Here is an 11,067-nt window from a genome sequence, read left to right on the forward strand (position 1 = left end):
AGAGATGCAGTTGCAGTTAGGGTCTAACTGGTGAGCGAATGCCTAAGACCTGGGGGGGCCAGGGTGGTACCCACTGGGGCCTTCTTAGGCATGAACAACACTGACACTCAGTGCTGTTACCCAGGAAGACTGATGTGGGGTGCCTGTGTCTGCCCAAGCAGAATGGTCTGGTATCAGTTACATCTACCAAGTCTGGAGCTTGGAAGACAGATTTGAGCATACAGCTGAATACACATACCAAAGAGACATACAGCCACAGACTACATAAATAAAAAGGACAGAGCAGCAGCAGGGGAAGGAGGGGAGGAGGGAGGGGAGGAGGGAGGAGAGGAGGAAGGAGGAGAGTCTGGCCAGCAGAAACAGACCTCAGCGGAGTAATTACTGTGGCTTTTTTTGGGTGTTGAAGAAAAGTATTTTTAAAGCTGACTGCATTTGGACAATTCCAGAGAAAGCGGGCGAGCACTTGGCCAGAGGTCACCCCTCTATTGGCTTAGACCCAGCTGTACTCACAAGCCTTGCATGACAAACAACATCTCTGGACCACTCATGGACATTAACCCCAGGTAGGATAAACCAAAGCTCCATTGTGTGGTTTAGGCAGTTCCGTTGGTGCCATGCATACTTTCAAAACATTTTCCCCTAATAGATGGGCAGTCTTGTTCTCCGGTCTAAAATCACTTCAATGAACAAACAAACAAATGAATGCACTGACCACAGAAGACACCATACAAGATAAAATTTAATGTAATCGTGTCACGTTAAATCATTAGTGTCCTCTAAGGAAGCCATTTTGGAGCATCCACAAGAGATGCTGCTCCTGCAGAGGACTAATTGGGCATCTCACAACATCCTGAAGGTCCAGTTTCAGGCGCTCTAACGCCCTCTTGTGGCCTCCAGGGGGCGTCTGCATGCATGTGATGCGCTAACAGACATGCAGGCACACACATACTCCTAAACAGAAATGTAAAAGACAGCACGTTTTAACAGTGCATGTGCACGTGGGTCCAAGTCTTACACGAGAACTATGACAGACACATCTAGAATGCCCTATAGTCAGCAATTTTGGTTCCATGGACGACTGAATTTCCCAGTAGACACTTTAACTGGTGTTCTGATTATGCAATGGCTGTCCAGATAGCTAGGCCTTGGACAGAGGGAGCACTGGCTCTGCATGAGGGAGAACGCTGGTCTCTCTCTCTCTCTTTTTAAATCATAGTCTCTTGTTGTAAAGGAACAAACTGACATTCTGAGAATAGACATCCCCAAAGGGACAGCTCTGCTCTTGGTATCCCAACAAAATTTGAGCTCTTTCGTCTAAGATTAGAGCTGCCTGTGTGTGTGTGTCTCTACCTTTCTAGTGTGGGCAAGCTCAGCTCTGCCTCTTCTCATTTGCTGTTCAGCTCCTTCCTACATTGCTGACTCCACAAGCTGCCCAGAGACTCAGGGTGACAGCCACTTAAAACAAGACCTTCAGAGACACAGCTCATTAAAATTTCATGGGGGGGGGCGGTTTGTTCCCACTCAAGGCCCAGAATCCTCACTCTGGTCCCACGTGAGGTTCATTCAGCGTGTCTCTCTATGGGGCAAGGGTGGGTGGGGTCACCACAGTGATGCCAGGTAAGGAAGGATCTGTGGGAGTGTCCGCAGCTGTCTCTGTAAAGCCCCATGAGGATCCAGTCTCGGGCATGGGGAAGGTGAGGTCTTCTGCTGTCACACCTAGGACACTTTTTATTTAAGAGAATTAAGACGCCTGCCTCAGGCACTGGATACCTAGTGATACCTTCTTTATGATGCTAGGCTTGTGCAAACCGCACGGCCGAGCAAAGGACAAGGCTACCATGTTGGTGATGGGGAGACACTAGCTCTGGGTGTCCCCTCAGGCACAGCACATCCTCACCAGCTCCGGGAGAGCCTCCACCTCACATGGAGAGGGCCATAGCCCAGCTACCCACAACGGTTCCTCTTCCTGGTGCTATTGTTCCGGGTTTTCCTCGGGTCTCTGCTCTCTAGGTGTCTGAACTCACATTATCCTCACCTCTCACCTCCAACCGCCCTGTCTGCTTTCGCTCCCCTCCTTCTCTCCCACTACTTCCCATCCAGTTTTCTCCCTTTGTGCGGCTGACGTCACAGGCACTAGCAGGGATCACACTCCACTCTAGCATGGCAAGGTTCATCTCCCTGCTTCCGGGTCCTCACATCCGTGGTAAGCTGCTCCAGACTAAGTTCTGGATGGAAAGCTATATTCAACAGACCCAGGACATCAGCTGTGATACGGTGAAAATAGGCAAGCTTTGCCTTTCTTTAAAGCCATGGTGTCCAGCCCTCTGACACTGCGATGTGACCTATAAATGTTCTGAACACATGTGAATTAAAGTATTAAGATCTAACATGCAGGCACTCACCGCCCCCACTTAGTACTGTGATCCAGCACCACGCACACTAGTGGTTTTTTTAATCCTGCTGCAAGGTGCTAGCATGACTACAGATGGGGAAAATGCACCAGGTTTCAATTCCTTAGCGAAAAGTAAACCCATAAACCAGGTAGGGTAGGAAGTAGTTTTTCAAACATAAGGAAAAGTGGCTCCTTCTGTCATATGACAAATGGCACACCACTCTGCTATATGCTGTTGTGAGTTTAACTGCTAAGAGTCAAGAATACGTTCTAATACTATAGTTACTCTGCCAACTTACAGTGGGATAGCCCGTACTACAACAGTGTGTGGGGCTTGGGAACAAGTATGGCTCTCAGTTGTGATGATACTACCTGCAGCAAGGCTTTAGTTTCCCAACAGTGTGAATCTCCTTTTTTTTTTTTACGAAGTCTCTTTTGCGCTCTCTCTCTCTCTCTCTCTCTCTCTCTCTCTCTCTCTCTCCCCCCCCCCATCTTTCTTTTGAGACAGGGTTTCTCTATTTAGCATTGACTGTCCTGGAACTTACTCTGTAGACCAGGCTGTCCTTTAACTCACAGAGATCTTTCTGCCTCTGCCTCTCGAGTGCTGGGATTAAAGGTGTGAGCCATCCCAGCCAGTATTTTCCAGTATTTCTGAGTAGCATAAAGGGAAGGGCACAAAAGCATCTGGGACCAGGGGATACCTCCACAGCGCTGCCACTGGCTAGGATGACTCCATTTATTTGGAAAGGGCAGAGGGCAGCTACGTCCTGTACTGGTCTTCATTTCCCCTCTCTTGGAATAAAGGTTTAATCCAAGTCACTGACACCCAGTTCTGCCCACTCTGGAGACACTGAGGGAGGCACCGGGACCAGCACCCACCCTCAAGAAGCTGTATGCTGCTCATTTGTGTTGGGGTGGAAAGGGAAAAGGAAGGAAGGGGAAAAAGAATTACGGTAAGGCATGTTAAAATTTTTTTCTTTTACATTTGTTTATTTATTTATGGTGGAAGGTGTGTTCATGCCTCAGTGTGTGTTTTGAAGGTAGTCTGTCCCTTGTCCCATCAGGAAACAGGGCGGGACTCTGAAAGAGGCTATCCTGGCAAGACCCAAGCATAAGCATCAAGGGCTCTTGTGGGTCCCTCTGACAATTAGTGAGTGAGAACGCGTGTGAGCGTGGGGCTGAAGGTGGAGACAGCAGGACAGGGAATCACACTTGCGCACCAGCCTTTAAGAGGGCCGAAAGACTCCAGGAGAAGCCAGCATCTGCTGCTTCCCTGACAGTCCCATGCAAGGCCATAACTAAATGCAACTTGCTAGCTCATCCCGCAAGATGGTAGTGAAATCAACAACAGGGCTAATTGTCTTAAATCCCATTGCATGTGTGTGATGGACAAAGAGTTCACAGAGAACTACCTCTGAGGTAAATGGCCACACATCAACATGGCTTGGCAGTCCGAGAGCAGAGGCTTCATTTTACTACAAACCGTTTCTATGGAGTTGTTCCACATCTCCATCAAGAAAAGACAATAATCACATCCCACAGGTCTGGAATAGGGTTTTAAAATAAACATTCATCCTCTCCTCAAAACAGAGTCTTTCCATTTCATTTAGTCCTTCATTTCAAACACTTTCAACCTTTTAGAAAACAACACAGCTTATTCCAACAGTCAAGCTCTTTTCATGGCTTTTCTTTCTTTTTCTTTCTTAAAAATATTGATACGTATTAAGCTTTCCAAATTAAAGCATGTAAGCAAACGCTCATTTTGGAAGTACACACCACTTCATAGCCTAGTATTGCCTGAGTCTACCAACAGTGTGTGGGGGTTGTGAAATATTGATGGCTGTAACCCAACAGGGCACAGCTGGGTCCACAAATACCTCAGAAGAGATTTCAGGGCTGGCAAGGTATACACCTTTTAAAAATATTATGTGTGCGTGTGTGTGTGTGTGTGTGTGTATGTGCGCGCGCGCATACACATGAACTCTATTGTTTCGCTAAATGGACACAGTATCAAACTGCCCCGAAATTCACCTCTCTCTCCCCCATGGACCAGGGCAGCTCTCAGGTGCACGAGAGGGGCATCTCTGTGCAGCTGAAGTGGGTTGATGCAGAGTTACAACTGGCCACAGTGTACAGAATAAGAGGCTGTGGAGTGCTCAGGCATAACCGGGACTTCTGTGTCACAACCACTATCCCCAAGGTTCAGGGGATAGTGAATGTCAGGTTCAGGAAGGGTGTTTGTGGGAGAGATTGTGAGAGCCAGGGGCTGGGGAAACTGCTGTGAAACAGTGTCTTTGGGACGCGACAGGACCGTTGTGTCCACGAATCCCCAATAGCTTTGGTTCCTGCACAGTGTCAGGTCAGTCAGCCTTCATGCGTGATGCAGGAGCACCACACGAGCCCCCAGCCTGGGATGAGTAGGTAATGAGCTGGGGGAGGAGTCTTCTCCAGGGGTGAGGCCCCTTGTAGTCTGAAAATGCTATAGTGGATGAGCCCACAGCCGTGTGTCTATGTGCAATACTGATAGAATCAATGGGGTATAAAAGAAGAAAATGTGAAGCTGGGGAGAAAGGGAAGTCAATAAAATCTAAATACATTGTATACATGCTTGAAATTCTTGAGGAATAAGTATTGTATTACTAAAAATTACAGTTCTGAGTGGTACAGCTTCCTTTTGTGTTTTTCCATTGTCACTTTCTACATATGTTACAATTGTAGCAAGAGTGGATGAAAAGCTTTCTTCAAAACATTATGTTTGGCTGCTTGTACCTGCATCTCTGTGGTTGATTTGGTGGGGGCTGGGTCATCAAATGATGTGGTTGGCACATTTTCTGCTTTTAAAAATTTAGAGATTTCTTTGAAGCCTAGTGTGATTCATTTCTATTCATGCTTTATGAACAGTTGAGGATGACAAGTACATCCCACAGAAATAAATTCCACATATTTATCATCTTTTATTAATACCCTTGACTTTCTTATAAAAATAGAAGGGGTATGTTATTTTTCACTACTGTCACGTTTATACCAGACTATACTTAAAATGTCAAATAATGTTTACTTCCTATATTTTATGCAGTGTTACTTGGTGACGACTTTCAGTGATACTTTTTGACCTGTGAGTACGAGAAGACACAAAGTTTTCTGCCTTCAGTTCTGGATGCTCTGCTTTAACTACTGTCTCTGGGGACGGATTTTTACTCTCTGACTCTAGAGAGCCACAGTGCCTGAGACATACATGTTCAGGAAACGCTGGTGAAATGCAGAGATATTCTGGAAACATGGAGGCACAAAGTAAAGCCCCGTGTGCATGGGTTCCAAGGAGGAAACAAATGTCATCTCCCTCCATCCCCTTTGCACGATTTCTGTCAGGATTTTTAGCTCCCTTACTAGACCCAAACAGATATCTAAGGAGTACCTGCAGAACACTCGCCTGTATTTAAAGGCAGCTGCCAAGCCAAGTCTCTGCCAGGCTAAACCTTGGGGACAACGGTGAAGCGACACCTGGGGATCTAATGGCGGTGGCAGTTAGCACACAGCAAGAGTATACGCCACACATGAGGACATCCACAGTCTGACTTAATGCCACAGAGCAAGCAACAAGAGCAATAAGAGGGGACATTGTGGGACAGGAGAGCGGCATGAAAGAAAGGGGAGGGAACTTGGTGGGTTTCAAAAGGACTTTAATGAGGGTGGGAAAGCCCTACCTAAACCAGCACCAACAGGAGACAAAGTCCCCACAGAGGGCTTCTGGGCACTGTTGTCAGGCTGGCCAGAAATGACAAGGGGAACAGAAAACAATGGACCAGGGCTTGCCTTGCATGAAGGAGGCTCACACTGCCTGGTGTTCTCATGGCCTGGCACAGCCCGAGGGCTTTGTGCTCTACCTCCTTTGTCCTCTCAGCCCCTGCAGTTGTGGCACTGTGGGTACAGAGAAGGTCCTTTAGCCCAGAACACAGTGGGTCAAGAACCCAGGCATCTTCAAAAAGTCATTCTTAGCTTGTAGCTAAGATTCCTTCATCTAGGCAAAGCTAGGCTTCCTCACAAACCTTCATCTTCATGGTTAGAAAATGTCCTTATTAATTTGTCCATGGCATGTGATTGATTTCAAGGGAACACTCATTATTGAAAATTAAGGTTGTATTAAAAATACCAAATTCTGGGGCTGGAGAGGTGGCTCATGGCCAAGTGCACTGGTTGTTCATCCAGAGGACAAGGATTGACTCCCAGTACCCACACAATGGTTCAAAACTCTAACTCCGCTTTTGGGGGATACAATGCTCTCTTCTGGCCTTTGCTGGTACCAGGGACACAAGGGGACACAGGTGAGCATTCAGGCAAAACATCCATACACATAAAATACATAAAAATTAAAAAACCAATTCTGAGAACAAGGCAGCAATAACAATGGTGAAAGCTGCTGCTCTTCTAACACGGATACAGCCCAGGCAAGAACAGACTTGGGTTGCCAGTCAGGGCAAGGTAGAGAGAGCTTGGGGATGTAGGCTGTCCACCTCTAATTTGAGAGGACCTCATGAGCCTTTGCTTTGTTTCTTAGCCCCTCCTATCATCCCCACCCTAAGGATCCGAGGGAACACAGCTCCGAAGGGAACAAGGGTGGATCCAGGCCCTGGATACTGGTTTAAAAAGGTTTTGTGGGGCCGCCAGATGGTTCAGTAGGTAAAGGTGTTTGACGCAAAGCCTGATGATCTGATTTCAATCCCTGTGACACAGACAGAGGCAGAGAACCAACTCCTGCAGGGTGCCCTATGACTTCCCCACATATACCACGGCACACATGCACCCCATGATGGCCCCGACACAAACACATGTTAAAAAAAACAACCCAAGATTGCCTGGATGAACAGACAGTCTCAAGTACTCTCTCCCAGTTTACAGGAGTGACTGATGCTGACACCCAGGGAGCTAGTAAGCGAAGGAGGAAGGTTCAGAGAAAGAGACAGACAGAAAGACAGGCCCTCAGCTAAACAGCAACCAGGTGAGAGAAACAGAGAAGATATTAATATGTCATCTATTCCTGAAGACCTATTAGGACCTATCAGGGTCCTATTAGGATAGAAAGGCACTGCCAATGCCTACCAGGATGAACCGTGTGTGTGTGTGTGTGTGTGTGTGTGTGTGTGTGTGTGTGGTGTATAGAAATTTGTGGGTGGATGGATGCATTGATGTGTTCAAAGGTCAACATCAGTTCCTCAACCACTCACTACCTCACGCTTTGAGACAAGCTCACTCACTGAACCTGGGGTTCACCAGTTCAGTTAGATCAGCTGGCCAGTGAGCCCCACTGGGGCTAGAGACATGAACCTGTCTCTGTACATGGGTGCTGGGGATCTGAACACAGGTCCTCACACTTGTGGGCCAAACACATCACTGACTGAGGGCCCCCACCCTCGGCACCAAATCTTGTTTAAATAAGGTACCCGGGAGCAACACTACTAACTTGGGGTGGGAGCGTTGGTGGTGATACTTACTGACCCCTTTGTCGTCTATGCGACATCTGAGCAGGGTACTCCAGTGGGCACGACCCCGCTCAATTCTTAGACGAAATTTATAAGCTCTATTAGGCACGCCTTGTTTTTTAGGGTTGAAAACAGTTGGGAATATTGAGAAAACTTCTTGAGTGACTAGAGCACGACACAGCCCTGGGTCTGAGTCAGTAGGTTCTGCCTGCTCTTTCTATGGTTTCATCAGCGTCCAGTCTTTAAAAAACACCTCCTTCAGTCCTCAGGAAGAATGCAATTGGCTCTCATTTAAAATGTATTTAACAAAGAAGAAGAATTTTCCGAGCTAACCTGGAAATCTGCATTTTCAACCTACTCTCCTAATGCAAGACGGCAATTATCCACTGTGTCTAGGAAGGAATGACCCAAAGGCACTCCTTACCAGGGAAGGGGAGCCTGCATTTTAACCGGGGCTTCCAACACACACTGTCTTTTTTTATTTGTTTTAAAAAGTAGAACTGTTTTGGGAGAAAAAAAAAAAACCTTCTAGCTAAAAATCCACTAGCAGCAACCTTGCAATTACACTCCTCTGTGGGAGACTTCTGTCTTCCATTCTGTTTCCCAGATGAAGAGGTCTGCTCTGTGGTCTGCTCGTCAGTCACGTCAAAGGCCAATGTTGCACAACTAACTGGAAAAATCCAAAGCTATGTAGGCTTGGATAAGACTCTGTGTGTGTCGAGCATGTGTGTGTGTGTGTGTGTGTGTGTGTGCGCGCACACATGCGCACACGTATGTACATTACAATTAACAGCTTTATTTTAAACCAACTTCTTGTTAGTCACCTCACCTCTCCTCCACAGAGGGACTTTGTTAAGGTTAGCCCCAGGACTGTGGAGCAAACCTTACGCCCCATCAGCTTGTACCCTTAGGCTGGGCTTCTTTTTCCATTCCAGATCTTGCCACTTCCTCTCTTTTCCCTTTCCCTTTGGTGTTTCCGTCATGGAAGACTGACAAGCTTGCAGGTGGGTTGCTAGGCTGCTGTGGTGACCAAGTCCTCAGAAGGACCACACTTGCCTCCTGTATGCTGTATGTTGGTGACTCTAGCTTTCACAAAGGGTAGAGTCCACCAGCGGGGACTCTACCTCCAACGGTTTTACTATGGCGAAGACAGGCCTCAAGCTGGAAAAGCTCACACATAATTTTGGCAAGGGGACTTGCATCCAATTTATTAGTCTTTTCAAAGAGATACATACACCTAAGGGCGATGTGGGACCGTCCTGGGAATGACTATATGAATTTGCTGAAAATGGCAAGACCCCAACAGGAATTTTCAAACCATAATTCACTATGAGATGGGAAAGGATTTTTTCTTAAGCACGATTGTGGATCTAGCTCAGAGACAGAAGACAGGATTGAGACAAACTGGTGAAAGTGAGGAAGTGTAGAAATGAATAAAAACTTTTCACAAATGATAAGGAAGTAGATCCTTTGGGTTTGTAGATAGCAATTTCTTATTTGTCATAATACACCTTAGGAAAACACCCCCCCCACAAGCACACAGGAGAGAACAAGAAAACTAATAGGAGTGCTAAAGTGACAGACTATTCCATCCTGTAACAGACCCGAGGGTCAAAATGACAACCCAAGAAATGGCTCTCAAGGCTGCTCATCAGCCCTACAGGCTGTTCCCTGAATGACACCGAAGTCACCATGCTGTCTGGCTCCAAATGTCCTCAAGTTAGGCATTGTTACAAAGGGTACCAAATCATACCAAGTCAGTCACATGACCTTATAGAGACCCCATGAACCCTGCATGGAGGACAGGGTAAAGTTCTGATGTCCTAATAGCAGAGGACAGCGTTATATCAAGCAAGGACTTGCCTAGAGAAAGTCACTCAAAAACATGCAGCTATAACAGTAGCAGTAACAGTAACAATAACTGTAATAGCAGCAGTAACAACAACAGTAACAACAACAACAGTAACAGTGGCAGTAACAACAGTAACAGCAGCAGTAACAACAACAGTAACAGCAGCAGTAACAACAACAGTAACAATAACTGTAACAGCAGCAGTAACAAAAACAGTAACAACAACAGTAACAGTGGCAGTAACAACAGTAACAGCAGCAGTAACAACAGTAACAGTGGTGGTAACAACAGTAACATCAAGAGTAACAGCAGCAGTAACAACAACAGTAACAGCAGCAGTAACAACAGCAACAGCAGTAGCTAACACTTGCTCATAGCCTGGCACTATTCCAACTGCTCTGTGTGTTTCTGTTTGTGTCATCTTTCAACCATCACACTACAAACATGAGGAAAGCATGGCACAATTTAAGTAGCTTGTCTAAGTCACACTGGTGGCATCTGGTGCCTGGCCACACTATGCCATAGCCCTGGCTCCCAAGTACAGCCTCAACTACATAAGAAGGGTAGAGGAAAATTCCAAGCTTCTCCATAGGGGACCAAAAACCAACAGAAATTTAAGTTAATAAGAACCAAGACAAATGCAGACAGGGAAAACATAGCTCTTGTATCAAACTGCAGATTATTAAAGTTAGGATAAAGTGAATTGAAGATTAATAAGGTATCTTGGTGCAGTGGGAGTTACCTTGTAAAGTTTAATTTTTCTCAGGAAGAATCGAGACTACAAATTCTGAGACTGAAGGACAGAGTTGGAAATCAATAATATGTTACTGATGGAGACATTGTCCCAAGGGTACCCATCTCCTTCCAGGTACAAGGGCGCCAACTTTCCACTTTCACCTCTGTGGAAGCAGGCTACAGGACTGGGGAACTGCAGTCTTCCGCAATGTGGCCAATCTTTACCTTGTCTTTGCTGTCACCCTCTCTCTTAGGAGCTATGCCTAAGATGAAGATGGCCTATAGCCACACTGACCAGCTCTCAGCCTAAAGGGACAAGAAGCCTGGCCACAAACGTTAGGGTCTGGGACCCAAGTCAGTTGCAGAAGCTGGTATAGGGTCAGTAGCAGGATTATTCACAACCAGGGACCTCTGAGATAACATCTTCCCTCTGCCCACCCCATCCCCATCTGAGCTCTAGCCCCATGTGGAAGTTGGCTGTTTCTACCTCCTTCAGATCCAAGGCCTCCCTCATCCCCAGAAGAAGCTCTGAGCAGTGGGGGAGGGAGATGCCCAAAGCATATGCTTCATGTGTGCAGCCAGCTCTCAGGCAATGGAGGGACCCAGGGCTG

At 46.6% G+C, this 11,067-nt stretch overlaps 1 protein-coding gene across 5 annotated transcripts in view; it reads right to left on the reverse strand.

Annotated features, from left to right (window-relative positions):
• Positions 1-11,067, reverse strand: part of Zdhhc14 (zinc finger DHHC-type containing 14) — a 252,573-nt gene that overhangs the window by 49,871 nt on the left and 191,635 nt on the right. The gene's annotated exons all lie outside the window — the stretch shown is intronic.

This window comes from Microtus ochrogaster, linkage group LG9 (genome assembly GCF_000317375.1).
Source record: "Microtus ochrogaster isolate Prairie Vole_2 linkage group LG9, MicOch1.0, whole genome shotgun sequence".
Lineage (NCBI taxonomy): Eukaryota > Metazoa > Chordata > Mammalia > Rodentia > Cricetidae > Microtus > Microtus ochrogaster.